Below are 17,466 nucleotides of genomic sequence, written 5' to 3'. Positions count from 1 at the left end.
TGTTGGATTGTATGGCATGTCTAGGAACTGAGAACCGCCAAGGCCCTGTCGCATTCCTTGTTCTGTGTGACATGATAGAGAGAGGGAGAGTCCACTAACTGTGTTTTGAAGAGCTGTATTATCAGAGAACATAAAGGATTTGCCATCATTTCTGCTGCCACGGTTTAGAGTATGCATGTGACAGTGCATTTGCAGAACAGTTTTTATCCCTGTGTGTTTCCCACATTACCCTTTGCATCTGTGATTTTCAACTTCCTTATACTAAGAACATATAATTTGATATTTTATTCTACGCTAAAGATGATGTACAGATTCTCTCTTCAAGTTTCAAGGCTGCGCAAGGGCAGTGCACACTTTTCTTATCTTAAGGAAGCAGACTGCTAAATTTCTGGAGTTAGATAACACGGCAGTGGGATTGTTGCACTATTTGTCTGTGTGCCTTGCTTCTGATGTAAATATGATTGAATTATCCAAATGATCAGCAGGCTCACTCTGGCTGTCTTCAATAGCAATGACAAGGCTTCCCTTCATCCACGGACACACATCATGGAAACACATAGATCCACCTTCATTCAATATCAGACTTAGCCAACAGTAGTTCTGTGTATTCTGCATGTGAGGGGCACTCCAGGTTGTACAACGAGACTGCCTGGCTCGATCAATCTACTTCCTCTTGTTACTAAGAAAGATGTGGCAAACCGTGTTCTGTAGGCTCCAGGCACTCTCCATATAGGACATTATAGGCTGTGGTAAGGAGAAGAAGTATTTATTTACCCAGTAACTACAAATGCCTCCTCTCATATACTCAGACTTCTATATCCTGCAGCTGGAAATCAGCTATGAGATGTGGAATGCAGAGATGATAAAGACCAACCACTATATCTTCCTGTTAATGTGGAATTGATTTCTGTGCTATATTTCCTGATGTTTCTTCAATCTAATTTAAATTTTCCCAAGTGTTCTCTTCCCTTGAGAAATTATTCCACTATATAAAGTTATGATGATGGCCAAAGTGTAGTCCAGATCCAGTTCAAGAACAAAAACAGACAAGTATGCAAATAGTCTCCCTGCCTGGGCTTTTCTTCTGATAGTCAATCTACATTTTTCTTTTTTTAATTTCTTCTAATTATTGCTTTAGTTATACCCCTGTAACTAAGCTAAATAATTAATTGACATTTTCATTTACTTCATTGGGAGTCATTCACACATATCAGAGGACAAATTTTAGCCCTTAATAAAGAAATGAACTATTGTCTCACCAAGCAGATAGTAAAACCACCAACCTACAGCTGCTTACAAAAATGAATCAAGAACTAACTGTCTATGATGATCATTTGTCCCAAGGGTCACATGTAAGGGTGGTATTCTATGGATTCTTTATGGACTCAGTCTAAAAAAATAGTGTAAAATAAGCCAGGGCACTCTCCATAAAGCCATATTCACAAAATGTTTTTACATTGCTTTGATATAACCTGAGTTTAATCTCGTTTTTAGAATAGTTAGTATGGATGTGGTTTTTCATTTTCCAGAAGCATGCAAACAAGATTATCCTCTTGACCAATTGTTACATTATTTTCTAACACAGAAGTCTATCCCTCCTATCTAAGTCAGAATTGGGCTGAAAATAATTCATTTGGAGCAAGTTTTTTATGGCAGATTGATTTTAAAAGGATACTCATTTGAATCCTTTTTGGTATTGTCTCTGTCAGTTACTTCAATGCAATTTCAACAAATCATGAGAAGCAGTGCTAGCAGTTCAGGAGTTTAAGGGATCAGTGACAAAGCTAGAAAAATAGATAAGACAGTATAGGGTTGAACTGAGTAATACATGTTGACTGGTAGCAAGAAAAAGGAGAGAATGTCACTTATTAAATGGAAAATTTCAGGCAGTCATGTAACTGGAAGTTATTTCAGACTCAAATAAACTATAATCTGTTTTAGCCTCTCTTCTGTCAGAAAAAAAAGCAAATAGGAAGAATCTGGACTCTGTACAGAACAATAGAAAGTGTTCTGAAGACGGTGTAGCCATTAAAATGGTCAAATGTCACTCAGAAAGCTGTGTTTGTATTTAGAATATATTTCCATGGGCAAAGGAAAATACTTCCTTGAAAAGAACATAACCAAGGACAAACATGACTCATAGGAGACTTCAATAATGTTTAAGATGGAGGGCTTGCCTTTTTTTTTTTATTCTCAGAGGATGAAATTAATGCCATCCTGGGCTGCTCACTGACTCACTGGGCAGTGTGTGGTAGGGAGGACTGTTAGGGATAGAGGGTGAAGCAGCATATCTCCAACCCCAAGGTGGGTCTGGGGGTTGGCCTTCTTCAGACCCTGTGTGCACTGTCGCTGACTCTGTTTCACTTTAGACTTGCTTTCACAGATAAGTTTAAACCAGGTGTTTAGGCCCAAAAGAGAAGAGTAACACTAAGCCTTACCCAGAGTTTTCCTGTGGCAGACTATCTATAAGCCTAAGAAGGACATGGCTTGTCTCTGCTCCTCCAGCCTTCATGGCTTTGAGCACCTGCCACTGCAGGCATCCCTTCTGAGTCTGGTGCCAGACGACACCAGAGCCTTTCTCTGGAGATACAGGACCATACAGGAGTAGGAGTGATGGACCATGCGAGCAGGAAGAGTAAAGAAAACATCATAAGTGACAGCATGTGTGACACAGAAGCTACCACTTCTTCCTTTACTTCAGATCCTTTTGCTGGGTAAAATGGCACCAGCCTAAAGCAATACAGGATTAAGTGCTGCACTTTAATTTGCCTGCAGCATAGGACAGTAACTTCCGAAGTTTGGGATTTAAGTCTTCAGCTTTCCCCCACTGTCTAACACCATGGTTGCACGTCCTTTGGGAGTTAAAAATTTTTCCCCTTTAACTTTCCAGATCCTATTGATAAGTCACATCTCCTGTAGCTTTGATAACCACCAGATATCAGCAAACCACATTCCAGAAACTACCAAAGTGGTACAATAAATTACTGGGTTTCGGGCCATGTGGGGTTTTTTTTGAGTATTCTAAGTGCTGTGATTGGCCCCAGTTAGAGTTTGAGCAGGATGGCATTGCCAGTGGCGAAAGAGTTCTGCATCAGTCAACCCTTCTGCAAAGGTAGAAACAAAGTGCTTTAGCCTGCTTCGCACAGGGTCCCTTGGGCCATGTCCTTTGAAACAGGCTGAATTGCATAAAAGTGGACTAAACCAGGAATATTCAAAAGTAGAAGTACCACTTCATTTTGCTTCACTTCCAGAGGCCAGGAGGTTTTCAAGCTTGCTAAACTCCCCTTCATCCTGGGCCATGGTGAAATGGTATGCCAGGGGATCTTGGGAGCCCACCATGTTGAGTAGGCTGGAAATGAGTAGGAAAGATGAGGAATTTCTTCCACCTCCCCCATTCCTGGAATGACAATCTAAGAAGAAAGAATTACTTGAGGTTAGATGTCAGAACTGTTTCATGGCTGGTTCCTGGCTCAGATTTTGCCTGAGGTTTTTTTTTTTGTTTGTTTGTTTGTTTTGGGTTTTGATTTTGTTAGTTCGTCTTTAACTAGGGTTTTGCTTGTTTGTTTGTTTGGAGTTTTTGTTTGTGTTTTTGATTTTAGTTTTTTTCTGGTGTGTTTTTTTCCTTATGTCAGTTGGCCCTATGGGGAGTTCTGATTAAGGGCACATCTATGTCCAGGGTGTATAAATATTCTTTTTCCTTGATAGAAACTGGGCTGAGAATCAGTTGTAAGTGTAGCTTAAAAAACATACATGGATGAATTGAACAGAATAAACATCTAGTGGAATGGATGCCTTTTTGACTTTGTAGAAAGATTTAGAGATAATATGTAGCAGTTAAAAGATACAGGAGACTGGAAAAGAAGAAAGAAGGAGGGGGGCAGCAGGGCTGGGAGGATTTCTCTGAAATGTGTTCTGCATACTCTAAAAGAAAAATGTGTGTAATTTGGACACCAAATGCAGGCCAAAGCGACAGCATCTAATACAGGAAACATGATTTAGAGGTCAGTTTATAAGCTAAACAAATTTACTGAGTTCCATAAATGAATCTCATGACAACATCCAAAATTTTTTTTAAAAGGTGGATAAAAAATATTGTATGTGAAGGGGTGAAATCAAGATGGTTTTTAAGCTGATATCTTTAGAAATATATGTATATAGACTTTTTATAGCACTTGGCATATAAGATAAGTCATTATTCTAAATAGAAAAGTATTGATGATGTCATAGGAGCCATTGCCGGACATATCAAGCTGATCTGATGAACTGGGAAATCAATAGATATTTTCCAAATGAGATGGCATTTCTTTTAATTGGTTGTGTGAATGCAATATACTGCAGAGGGCAAACATTTAAAGTTAATTTTCATTTGGTTTGGATTTCTCTATGTGTTGTCCTATTATTTCTTTATGTGGAAATTTTTTTTCTCTGTTTTAAGGCTTGCTTTTTCCATTGGTTTACATATAAATTCCTTATCAGATCAGATGAAATAGCACCCATGCATTATAGACACTCCAATAGTATAGCTTTGGGAGCTATTTGAATATCTACAAAGATTAGAAAATATTGAAGATTTCACCCAATAGTTGCCACACTCCTTTAGGCTGCTTGAAATCTGTCAAGTAAGTCTTTTAATTTCACCACCATCACAGATATGTAAGGAGTTGTTCTTATGTCCCATAGAAAGTGAACATCAGAATTGGAAACAGAAATCCCAGCTGTTTTTACTTTAAACTAATTACCAGACTGTAAAAATGACACACATTGTAGATCAATACACTAACATACAATTCAGGTGTTATTAAGTAATATTGTATGACCTCTGCAGCCCCCCACGTGCAGAATTTTCAAGAAGATATGGTAATGAAACCCTTATAAAAACCCACTGTTGATCAGCTTTCTGGTTTTGTATGTCAGATTGTAAGTAAAGGAATCTGACAAATATTTGTTCATTCTTCAGGCAGCTAACATTTTTTGTGATGTTGGTCTTCCATCAACTTCACATTTTTCCTCCTGAAGGAAGGAAGATACAGAGCTGGTATTAATCTGTAATGGTAAAGTACATGCCAATATATGGTACATTGTCCTTTCTGATTTTTATTGTTTAATTTTTAAAAAAACAGTTCTATATGTTAATATAGCATCCCTATAATTAAAGGAAGGTCTCAAAGTGCTGTTATTCATGCAGATACTTCAGACTACACACCTTTGACTTCCTGAACCTATTTGGTGATGATATTGCTAATGAAAAAGGCAATTATGGTTATTTGGGGTGGCTTTGTTATGAAAGTCTCTACTTCTGTAAAATGTGAGCATTGTGATTTCACTGAGTTCACTCTGCTCTGGTTCTAAACACCAATTTTATATTTACTTGCCATAAATCTCATACATCTGCCCCCCAACATTGCTGCCTACCCTCTTGCTGTTTTAAGTCTTCTGAAATAATTTCATTCATGCTTTGATTACAGTTTACCTTCTCCTTATCAGAGAAATATTAGTCAATTACAGAAACTCAGTCATTTCCCTGACATCTATACCCTATTTGATACTATTGAATGTGAGGTCCTATTATTTATTTACACTGCAATAGTGGCAGATGCTTTGAGGACATTGCTTTGTTAATTTCCATGAATGACGCGTTTCATCATTTAATCACATGAAAGCCATAAAAAGCATACATCTCTTAAAACATGTGAAATCTCCACAGAAGTCAATGGCAGAAGTTCTCTGAGAAATTTAGCAGTACTCTGAGTCCAGCCAATTATACTTTCTCTTAATTATTTTTTTTCTGATCAGTTTCCTGTTCCCAAATGCCCATTCTTTACTAATAACATGTCTGGAGTTGCTTGTAATATTTCATTAATTTTCTTAATATGTAACTAGTATACCTAAACATTTGTAAAATGCCCTTGACTATGGCATCCAACTGCTGAGTATGTGCCACTTACTAGGGATAGTTGATGGGAAGTCAAATTTTCAGCTTCTGAAGAGATGAGACCAAAAGCAAGATACACATTTTTAGCTTCTAGTTAGGGGCATTTAGGAGACTCACAGTACAACTTCCATGCAGCCCAGTTCTGTCTGGAAAAAGAATGTAATTTTGCTGCTGTAAGGACATGAAAAAATCAATGGGCCAAATGATCAAAACTGCACCCTTACTTTGAAACTATAAAATTATACAAATGCACATTTGTGCTCATAAAACCCAGTCACCTTAATTTATAGAGAAAATAATTTCTGAGCTAACTGCTAACATTTCAGATGCAAACACCTTGGAAAGCAAATATGATCCTTGCACTTACACAATTTATAGAAATAGTTTTGCTGGCTATAACTTGAAAATCTGGATCCATATTTCATAATGAAAAAGAGGCACTGGCCTGAGCCTGGCAAACACTTGGTCACCTCGATGAGTTCAGGTGCCTTCATGTCCCTGTTGTACAGTATCTGACAGATAATGTTAAGTCTCTTACTCTCAATATCTTGTAAAGCTTTTATTCCTTCACAAACCATGAAGGTAGGAGTTCTTTGTCTGAACTTCTGAAAAGAGCAATAGCTGCATTCCTCACTTATCTCTTGTTTATTTTTAAGGCACCTTGGCTGCATTTTGCTAGGCATGTTGTTCTGTGTGTGGAACAGAGATTTAATATCATATCTTGAATCTTTAACGCCACTCCTTTGGAAAGAAACCTTTTAAGTTAAACTTTTAACTATTCTGAAAATGCAGCAGAAGCTGTAATTCTTGAGTGACTCTAAGTAAAACTGCAGTTTCTCTTTCCACTAGGGAACAGATAAGGTATGCGGAAAAGGCAGAAATTCCTTGTAGTCAATAATCACATGGGTAAACAAGAACAGTAACTTCATAAATAGCAGTGCTCATCAATGTCAGCAACAGTTGTTCAAGTTAGTTGAAAATCACAAGCCTAGAGAGATGACTCAGACTTATACAAACCTTTTTCTCCATTCATTTTATGGATTTTGCATTTCTGATATGATTTCCTAGATATGGGAATAGATGGGTGAATAATGAAGTGTTAGGGATTATGAAGATCTTGCTGCATCTTTAGGAATGAGGCAGGAACCAGAGTGCCAATTTATGAATTACAGCTCTGTTGCTTGCTTCAAAGAGAAGTAGTTTTAGCCACCTGTTCCACTGGTATATATCTCTGTGTCCATTGTGCCAGCCAAGAGATGCAGCTCCCTCCATACCCCTGCCCAACACATCGTCAGTGTAATTGCTCAAAGCTGTGCAAAGGACACTAGGATTGCTTGTTGCTTTCCTTTAATTCTTCTTAAATCTACTTGGCTGCCTAATCAGTCAGATGACTGACTTCACAAAACACTGTTTACATGAGATGATTGGCCATCATTATTCCTGTTCTCTATGTGGGTGATAAAAACCTCTACAGTGGAACAACAATCTAAAGAAAATAATACATACATTTCTGAAATTCCAGAGGGAATGACCATTCATCCAACAGTTAGGGATTTCTCAGCTCTGCCAATAAAATATCTGTCAAAATACTTCCAAATTACAGGAAATTGAACTCTACAATTGACTGTGGAATGACTATGTTACTTGCTTTTTTGAAATAATTTGCTCATCACTTTTTATACCTTTTGGCCACTGTGAATTTAGAGCTCAAGCAACCAAGGTAGGAATCCCATTCAAAACTGAATCTCAGATGGTCCAATAGGCCATCATCAGCATGCTTCTCCATGCTTCTCCTCCTCTTCCTCAGGATTTACACTTCCTCGAGTAGAAAGTGTTCTTAAATTCATGCAGTCCTGCTGCCTGAAGCCTTGGACCCCAGCTGTGCCGGGAATCAAACAGCAATCTTTCATGTGCAACAGGCTGTACATGTGAGGACTGCCATATAATATTGATGAGGTTAAAGGGTCTTCTTGATTGATTTTGAAATTTTAAAATGGAGAAGGAGGATTTAAAAATCTCGATACCATTTCAAAGATGAGTCCTTCCTTCCTTCCTTTCTCCCTTGCTTGCTTCCTTGTTTCCTTCCTGCCTTCGTTTCTTGCATGCTTGCTTGTTTCCTTCCTTCCTCCCTTCCTCTATTTCTCCCTCCTCTTTCTCCCTGCCACTGCTTCTTTCTTTTTTCCTTTCCTTTTTTCCTTCTTTCTTTTTTTCTCCTTTTTCTTTCTCTTTCTCTTTCTCTTTCTCTCTCTCTTTCTCTCTCTCTTTCTCTTTCTTTCTTTCATTCTCTCTCTCTTTCTTTCTTTCTCTCCCTCTTTTTTTCTTTCTCTCCCTCTTTTTTTCTTTCTTCCCATGTGATTAATATGTATTCAAGACTGGTCTATCAAAAGAATTATTAATTAGACAATCATTTAGATATTGGATCTCATTTCATTTTTTCTCAAATATTTATGAGACATGCATATTTATGAAAATGCTCATTTTATAATCTGTAAACCTACTTCATGAGTTTGCAGTCAGAATTTATTCTTACCAGGATTTTGCGAAATCCTATTGCTAAATCTGACCTAAATCTGTTAAATATTGACTCCAGACTTGTCAGACAAAAATGTTATTCTGTTAATAAAACAACTCTATTACAGATCATTGATACAATAAGTGAAATAACTTCACAACGTGTGTATCAGTATTTATTTTAATGAAAAGAATTTCCTGGCATGTTGTCAGCTAAACATTTTATACTGAGAGCTGCCCAGAAAAAATGAGATGTTAAAATTAGCCTGTAATGGGGATTGTGATTTTGTTTTTGTCTTTGCAGCTTGAAGTGTGTAAATGGAACTGCATTCCGTAAAACACAATAATTTATTCTAGAAATTAGCAAGCCCACGTTCCACCTATAAAATCATTCTCTGTGATGTGCAACTGGCCTTCATTTCAGTGGCCTTGATTTATAGTTAGAGTTTGTTTTATTTTCAAGAAGTAGAGGCTGGGAAGCAGCCGGACAGAGCTATTAAAGCTGTTTTTCAGGGGCTTATTAATTCTTGCAGAGAATAAGCCAATGAACTGAGCATTTTTCAGTGTGGGAACTTTTACCTTTTGTGAAAGAAGAGCTTCTTGATGAATAAATTTAGACCGTACAAAACAAAGCATATGAGTGTCTGTTATATGAAGTTAACCAGTTCTGTTTATCCACATTTTCAGTTGCAAAGACTTACCAAATGAGGGTTCACAATTAGCAATTATGTACTTAATAAAAAATATCACATTGATACCTGGTTTTTGTTCAGAAGAAAGACTCAAACTGTTAAAGAGAAGAAAGACAATCATATTAACTTCATTCCAGTAAGTGGAAAGCACAGATGCTTTCTAAAATAGAAATGCTCATATTTTCAGATAAATTAAAATGGAATCTGTCTTTTGGCTTATAATGTATGAAAATGAATTCTATTTAAAACATATGTAATTAAAAAGTATTTCAGACAGTAAATCTATTAAAAATATACAAAGTTTTATATCAGCTACACTGAAACGGCAGTATTTGCTTAAAAAATAATTGTTGGGTTTTTTTTTATTCTGTCTCACACAAGGTTTTCTTATGTGCCCTGTTTCTGAACAGATCAGCTTGTCTTGGGTCAAAGTTTCTGAGGTCTTCGGAGAGGATAGACTTTGGAAGTCTCTAGTTTTGTTTTAAAATAAGTGTGTTCAAATCACACATCATCCATCAAATGTAAGCAACTCTTCTTGGACAAAGTGAGGTGTCAGGTTCACCTCTTTTGAATGCTGAGAGAACTGAAAGGACAAATATATATGGATGGTTTGAACAGACTTGTAATGCTAGCAGTTCACTCAGACTGGAAAGGTCATGCAAAAGATTGAGTCTTGTCTTAAGTTATCATTAAAACCACTAAAGACCACAGGTGTGTCAGGACAAGACTCCTAACTCATATGGTTCAATTACATATGTGTTCAGAATTCAAAGTAAACCCACCATATCTTAGTGCACTTCATATTTTATGAAAAGCTTCCTATGTAAATGTGTAAAAGATGAGTGAATCGCTTTTCTAATAGCTGAAGCTGTCTTTTCATCAGATTTGTTTTCACCTTTGTGCTATAAGATATTCAGAGACTATGCACAAGGTTCAACCCTTACAGACACAAAGTGGGCTCATCTCCCACTGCTAAGGACAATATTTTGTGGCACTCTTTGGGATTCAGCACCATATTACAATGGGGCATGGACACGGTTGTGAACAGCAACGATCTGTCCTACTTGAACAAGTTAATCAGACAGGTTGCTATCCTACACATGCTGTGCTATACAAACACCTACCTTTGTGGGTGCTGCAGAAGCAGGTGAACAGACCTGGAATTATTCCTGTGTTGATAATGAAAAATCACTGCAAATGGTAGGTTGAATAAATAATTTATGTGAACAGCCTTTCTTCTTAAGCACCGGTTATGCGAAGTGCTCAGCAGCCTCCTAAATGTTGTGCTGTAGCCTGTATGCAACTGTGTGGTGCTCTCTGAAAATTTCAAGGAGTATGCCAGACAGGATTGCAAACAACAGAACAACTCTGAGAAAGAAAAGACATAAATTGGGCTCTGAGAAAGAAAGACAAAAAAAAAAAAGAGGATAATTAGCTGTTTTATAGTAATCCCAATTGTTTGGCAATTCAAGAGTATGAGATGATAACCATTCTTATGTTAGTGATGCTGCAATAAGGTTAAAGGCTTTTGCAAGTAGGTAAGATGATCCCCCAAAATCATCACATTTAGACATTTTGAGTTTTCTGTCACTCTTTCAAATTGTGTGTGTACGAATACTTCAGAATTGTCAGCAAAACTCCTAGATGTCTTAAAGTTTCCTTGAGGAGTCTTCACACTGATTTGAAGAGAAGACAGGTGCAAGCATTGAAATGAGTCTTTCTTTCCTTCTTTTCTTCTCTCACCAACACAAGGTTTCCTCTCTGAAGCATGTAGTACTTTAGCGAGTAGCATAGCTGTGCTATATCTCTCTAGTATCACCTTTAGTATCCCAGTAACACTTTATATTATCTTACAGCCAAGCCCCACATTGCAGATTCAGACAAGGGATGTTAAAGTTCATTGGTATTTTCCTTTGATTGAGCTAAAAGAAGATGGAAATCAATAAGAAAGATAGAACCAGAGGTGAATGAAGTAGACTGACTTACAATACACCTTTCCTCTATAATGAAGGCATGAACAGGTAAATTAGGTTTAAAAAAAAAAGGAAGTATTATATTCTCCCTTCATGATACACAGAAAAACCTGAAGTTGATGAATTTGCCTATCCCAGTTTCAGCCTGCTCAGATTTTGGCTGCATGGCTAACAGAAACATAAACAAAAATGTACAGCCTCAGCTTTCCATGGCATTTTGGTTTAAGCCCTTTGCCCCTTCTTTTTCCACCCTACTTTCAAGCCAGCCATGGCAGCAGAGTGCTCCCCACATGCTGGGGTGCCTGCGAGGAGCCGCTCCATATAAAACTACACATGCAAGTGTTTTGTTGTGACAAGCTGGGAACATATCTATCTGTGCAGGTCCATGTGTCTGTGTCTATGTGACTGTGCACATTTGTTGTGGTATAAAGCTTGGAGGGGAGTGAGAGACAGACTTTCTGGAAGCCCCATCAAACAGCTAATCAAGGGCCCAAGGGAGAGTGCTGAAATTTGGGTCCAGCACACCCCATTCGCTGGAGGCCAGACCTCAGCTCTGCAGAGGGTCAAGCCAGTGATTCAGAGATGCTCAGGCTTGTGCACCCATGCTCTCAACAGCCTCAAAATGCACACTTCAGAGGAAAGCTGAAGTCTCGTAACTGAGTGTTAATTATGTCTGAGTGCATTCTAGAGAAAAGGAAAACCATATACTGTATCAGCAGAGAAATGGTTTCACTGTGAGGAAACTAATGATGCTTTTATCAGGAACAATATAAAGATTGCTTTTTTACTAGTGTGTGTCCCACAGGGTTTGAACTATGAGATATTTTTGTATCCGGCTTTAGGTTCCTCTGAGCTTTTACATAATCAAATCAATATAGCTATGATTCACCCTCTGGCAACAACTGCTCCTTGCGAGTTGCTGCTGCTTCTTTAGTGACTGAAAAGGAAATAAATAAATAAATAGAAGGAAACTTATTACAAATCTGTAAACATTGACGTTTGGTCTTAGATTTTACTTTTTTTAATTGTCAGGAAAAAAAAGAAGAAGGACAAGGAGGCAGGAGGATATATAAATTTGTGGTCAATGGGGCAGGCATCTCATTACTAGCCTCATACTTTGGAAAGATAAGAAAAAAACGGATTGATAGGATTTCATGAACCAACATGAAGTATTGCCCAGACAGACTAAAGGGTGACAGAAGGGCAGATAGGGCAAGGAAGGAGCAGAGGGTGTAAAAGCCAAAGCAGGTAAAGAGTCCAGAGATGAGAAAATTTGATTTTGCACTAGCAGTGATGTATTGTTTGGATCTGCATCTTAACTTCCAAACTCAAGTTGCCCATCTTCAGCTTCTAGGAAATCAAAGGGAAGCAAAAAATCCCCCCAAATTTAAAATGTAACGACAAAATTAAAAAACAAACAAACAAATAAACAAAAAAACCCCAAAACCAAAACAAAAACCAATGAACCAACCAAACAAGAATAAACCCCAAAACAAAACCACCAAACAACCCAGAAAATATGTTTCTTCCAGATGGGTTTCTTTCTATGCTTCCACCTTGCCATTCAGTTCCCAGTCCCTGACCCTCAGCTAATTCCCTTCATTCCAGAAATTTTTTCTCTCTGCAGCTCCTCTCTCTTGTGGTGTCATGCTGTTATTGTCACAACTATTTTTCCCTTATAGCTGCTGGTGTAGCACAGCAGTATGGCAAGTCTTGTTTTTCATTGTCTGATATCTCTGTTGCACCAAAATAAAATGAAAGACTGAACAAATGATCCTGTTAATTCTGAGCTAAATTTTGCCTAGTGCTGCTCTCCTTGGTGACAGACAGGTCAGCTGATATTTGTAAAGCACCTTGGGGTCTTTGGACAGATAGTGTCACTGGCATTAACTTTTGGAGTTTCCAAGTTGCTTTTGACAAAAAAAGGGAATGCACACCTTTCCATACATCTTTCTCCCCTCCACCCTCATTCTGTTTGAATTTGCCTGGGTTTTTCCACCATTTCCTTTGTTAAAAAAGGGAAGAATATTTTCCTTATTAAGACCTGGGAAAAGAATGTTATATTTTCCAAGTACAGATCATGAAAGACCAAATACAGGAGGCTGTTCACATTACAGGCCCATTCATTCATAATACAAATTTTGTTTACTTCCACAGATCTAGCAGCAAGGTTAATTTGGCTTCACATGGTTCCACAGGTGGGTATTCTTTCACCATAGAAAGGCATACTTGTAAGAACATGAATACCCTGGGAGAACCTACAGCCAAGAATTGACCAAGAAACCTCAAAAATTATTTGTAGACCATTTGTTGAGACTCAATGCAAAAGTATTCAGTTATATATACTTATAAGTGAAATGCACTTAGATTTTGACTGGATTATGAAAATGGTATATTATTCATTGAATAATCCAAGTAAAAAACAGCTCTTTCAGCCATTACTGTTCAAACCACGGTGATATACACCTTGTGCTAGAGGAACGGATAATCTGTAGCTGCAGACACATCAGATGCTGTATAAATTTTAAACCTTGTTTTTTTTCAGATATCTGATGACAGCGAGTACTGCTCATGGTTAAGCACTGCCTTCCCCTTTTTGTGAACAACAAGGATGATTTCTTTTTGCTCCCTGTTCCTGTACAGCTCCAGAGTTCACAGGACTTTGAATTCCTGGAAAAATAAAAACAACTTTCATCTTGAAAGTTGGGGAGCCTTTGACTTTCTGGTTCATGTAGAGATAGTCATAATGCTAACTGTAAAGCCATATCTCCCCTGTGCCCTGATAAAATCCTCTCAGCCTCGTTTTGGAGAAGTTATTAAGGGTTTTATCACCAATAATGCAGAATGAAGGGGCAAAACTGTTAGCTCTGCTTTAACTGATTTAGCTACTACCTTTATTCTAGCAATGTGGCCTTTCTTTTCTTAGTCCAGGAAAATATAGTCCATGGCATATCAAAAGATTTGACCAAATATGAAAATTATGTGCAAGGTTAACTTGATGTCTGTACTTCTAAGAATGAATGAAACACTACACAGGCATCGTCCCTGCTGGTGCACATTGCCATCCCTGCCAATAGACCAATGACAAATAAGCCAGCCTGCTTCTTTGAGCATGAGGTTTTGACTACTTCCAGCAGAGGCACATGCACACACACATGCTCTCTCAGAAAATCCATACTAAATATCTAGTATTACTTACTTGAGGTTTTTAAACTCCTGAGGGATAGATAGATAAAAGTTAGTAAACCAGCAGAAGGAAAGAAAAACAGTTAAAAAAACCTACTAAAAAATCCTATAGGAGAGAAAAAACACTTCCCTACTCACATTCTCTCCCCTCTTCCCCCATACCTTTGAAGGAGAAAAAATTAAAAATGGAGCTAATTGTTATGCTTGCTGTGGTGCCTTGCCTGAAACTGAATCTATGAGTTGAAGGCATATGGTGCTTATGCTGGAATTGTTTTCTAAACAGACTTTTTGCCTGTGTGTCTTTTTCACCTCTTTCAAACATCTTGTGCCAAAAGCAGTAAAAACACTGCTGCATTAAACATAAATCAGGGCCCTGTGCCTGCAAAAGACCTCTGTTGTTGGAGGGGGGTTATTGGACTAGGGATGAAAGAAGACCTACCACCGCATTGATCTGAGGTGATTGTGTGGAGCATATTCAGCTAGGGTGCTCCTAGCTAGTTATGACAATGTGGAACATTCAAGCAATTAATGAACACATGCTTCAAGTAGAAAGGCTGAACAAGGGGTTTTAGTGGATGTGCATGATTCTTCCACAAAATCTATTCTAAAAGAATACACTTTTATGTATTTTTTTATGGATTATTTTACCTATTCAGAGTATTTCACCTTCATGTATATTGGTTATTTCTAGATTAGTGTGGAAACATTTGTTAAATAATTTTACTAAAAGGAACCACTCTGAAGTTAACACAAATTCACAATAAATTAGAGTGGGACAGGCTGCAATACATCATATCTGCAAGCAATTATCAGAAGACTAAATTTAAGAATTTATTCCCCATGTTGCTAATTTGCAAGTTGTTTGTTAAGAATTTAACCCTTCCATACTAAAGGCACAGTTCTTACATCTGTGATCTCTCCAGACCCTCAAATCACGAGGTGGACCTATCTGCTTCCTACTTGCAACAGAAATTTTCAGTGTAAATGAAGACTGCAGGAAATTATGTTAGCAGTTTATGCACTTACATATGTAGTGTATGACCAATTACATATACTATGACCTTTACACAGAGAAAGAAATGAACAAACATCTGGGACTTTTATGTGGGTTGTGTTTGAAAGTTAGCTTGAAGTGAAAGTGTTTGCTCTTATACATTCCAGATATCTTACGTGATTTTTTGGTGAGCAGGGATATTCATCTGGGTATACTAATCCATGTATTCAGCCAGCCAAATTCCACCCATGATAGCAATGAGAGACAATATTTGTCACATCACCCTGTCAATGGGTGGCTGAATTTCTACAGGGTATCATGTAGACCAAAAACTGTTTATAAAGTGCTTGGGATTTATTTCTGCTTTTGAAGAATGGGAGAAACCCACCCATATGTTACACCTCAGGGAAGGAGACTGGGGAAGATACTGATGTTGCAGTTGTATCCTCCCCATCACTGAGTTCTGTGGAAGACTGCTCAGGGACCTTTGCTGAGATTATGCTCAGTCATCTGTTGAGATATATTTCCTTTGAGGACAAACTCTCAGCTGCAGTACTCTCATCCCTAGCAGTGCCAGCATCCCTTTGTGTAAGGGGATAATCCCATCCTCCTTATTACCATGGATGGCAAAGGCATGACACGTGGGTGTTCATACTCTCTCGAGTGAACAAAAGGAGAGTGTAGAAGAGGTAGTTTTTATGTGCAGCGGTATACAGAAAAGGCAATATGGCCACTCAGAAATCAGGTGGGGCCAGAACAGAATGGGGCTCTGGTGCTAGGCTCTTCAGGAGATCCTAGAAGACCCATCACTTTTGAAAACTCATAACTCCTCTCTTTCTACAAGGAACAAAGCCCAGGTGTAAACTCTGAGCTGAAATGTATAAAGTTTCCTTTCTTCAAAGTGCTTTTATTCTCTTGGCATAGGGACAAATTGTGCCTTGAGGGCCAGATCTGCAAGTGGATCCATATGGAGAAATCTTCATTTGTTGGGAACATCATTCAAGTCAACGGGACACTGTGAGGGCACAGAAGCTTGCCAGGTCCAAGCTGCAATTTGAAGAGTGTTTTGTGTTCCTTCAAGATAAAGGCATGCTATAAACCTAAGCAATAATTCTTTTAATAAGAAAACTATTCTCCTTGGGCTTTTAACAGCAAAATGCAAGAGAGGACCAAAACCAACATAGCTTCCATACAATAGAAAATATTTTTTTTCCAAGTTGTAGTAAGAATTTTAGTTTGTACTTTGAGCTACAGGGAAAATAAAATCCAGTGGCTAGCTTGTGCATAACACAGGCATCAGAAAGAATACAAGTCTAACCTAACTGTACATAAACTATAACCCTAGTAAAACTAAAGGTATTCTAAGCAGTGCAAGCTATACTGTGTCTGTTCAGGGGACAAGATGACACATTTTTTCACAAAAAAGCCACCAAAGCCTGTAAATTCTTACTGAATGAACCTGAAAGTACATTTAGGGAGATCTGGTTATGGCATTTGAGAGCCATATTGGACCATAAAGATAGCATTGTATGTATTACCTTTGTTTTTCCAATGTGCCATTGTTGACTACAACCTGACCTGATAAAACGAGCATAAATCTGGGACCAGAAACTGCTGTGATTTTATTTATTTGCTTTATCATCTTGAGTAAGTGACTAAACAGTAAGTGACTAAATTTGACAGAGGCTTTATTTGTAGTTGCATGTAAAAGGTGTGCAGGTCAGCTGCATACAGCTTGAAGGTGTAGGCTCAAGACTGAAGGGACTCCTCATTTTCATAGATTAGCTTTGAGACTATCCTAGCAGTCTCCATTCCAGGGGGTAGGAAGTTTCCCTGGCCTGCAAAACAGACAACACAATCAACATGCAAATTAGATCCCACTTTGCTTTCCTACCCAATGTTTTAAGATGAATCTAGATTGTACATCTACTAATTTGGGTCATTCTGTCACGATTGCAATATAAAAGAGGGTTTCTTGGACTCTCTTTTCATTCAAGCATCACAGGGACATTCTATCTAGTGAGAAGATAAAAAGGTTAAATAAATCCAATAAAGGTTGAATGTCATTTTGCTAGATGTCTATCTCCACAAGAAGCCGAGCCTTTCCTTTGCAAGCCCACATTTCCCTATGAAATGCTTGCTCTTATTATGTGTGTACTGCAAAAGAGATGCTAGTTG

This window comes from Lepidothrix coronata, unplaced genomic scaffold (genome assembly GCF_001604755.1).
Source record: "Lepidothrix coronata isolate B3197 unplaced genomic scaffold, Lepidothrix_coronata-1.0 Scaffold317, whole genome shotgun sequence".
Taxonomy (NCBI): Eukaryota; Metazoa; Chordata; class Aves; order Passeriformes; family Pipridae; genus Lepidothrix; species Lepidothrix coronata.
Note: the sequence above shows the minus strand (reverse complement) of the source record.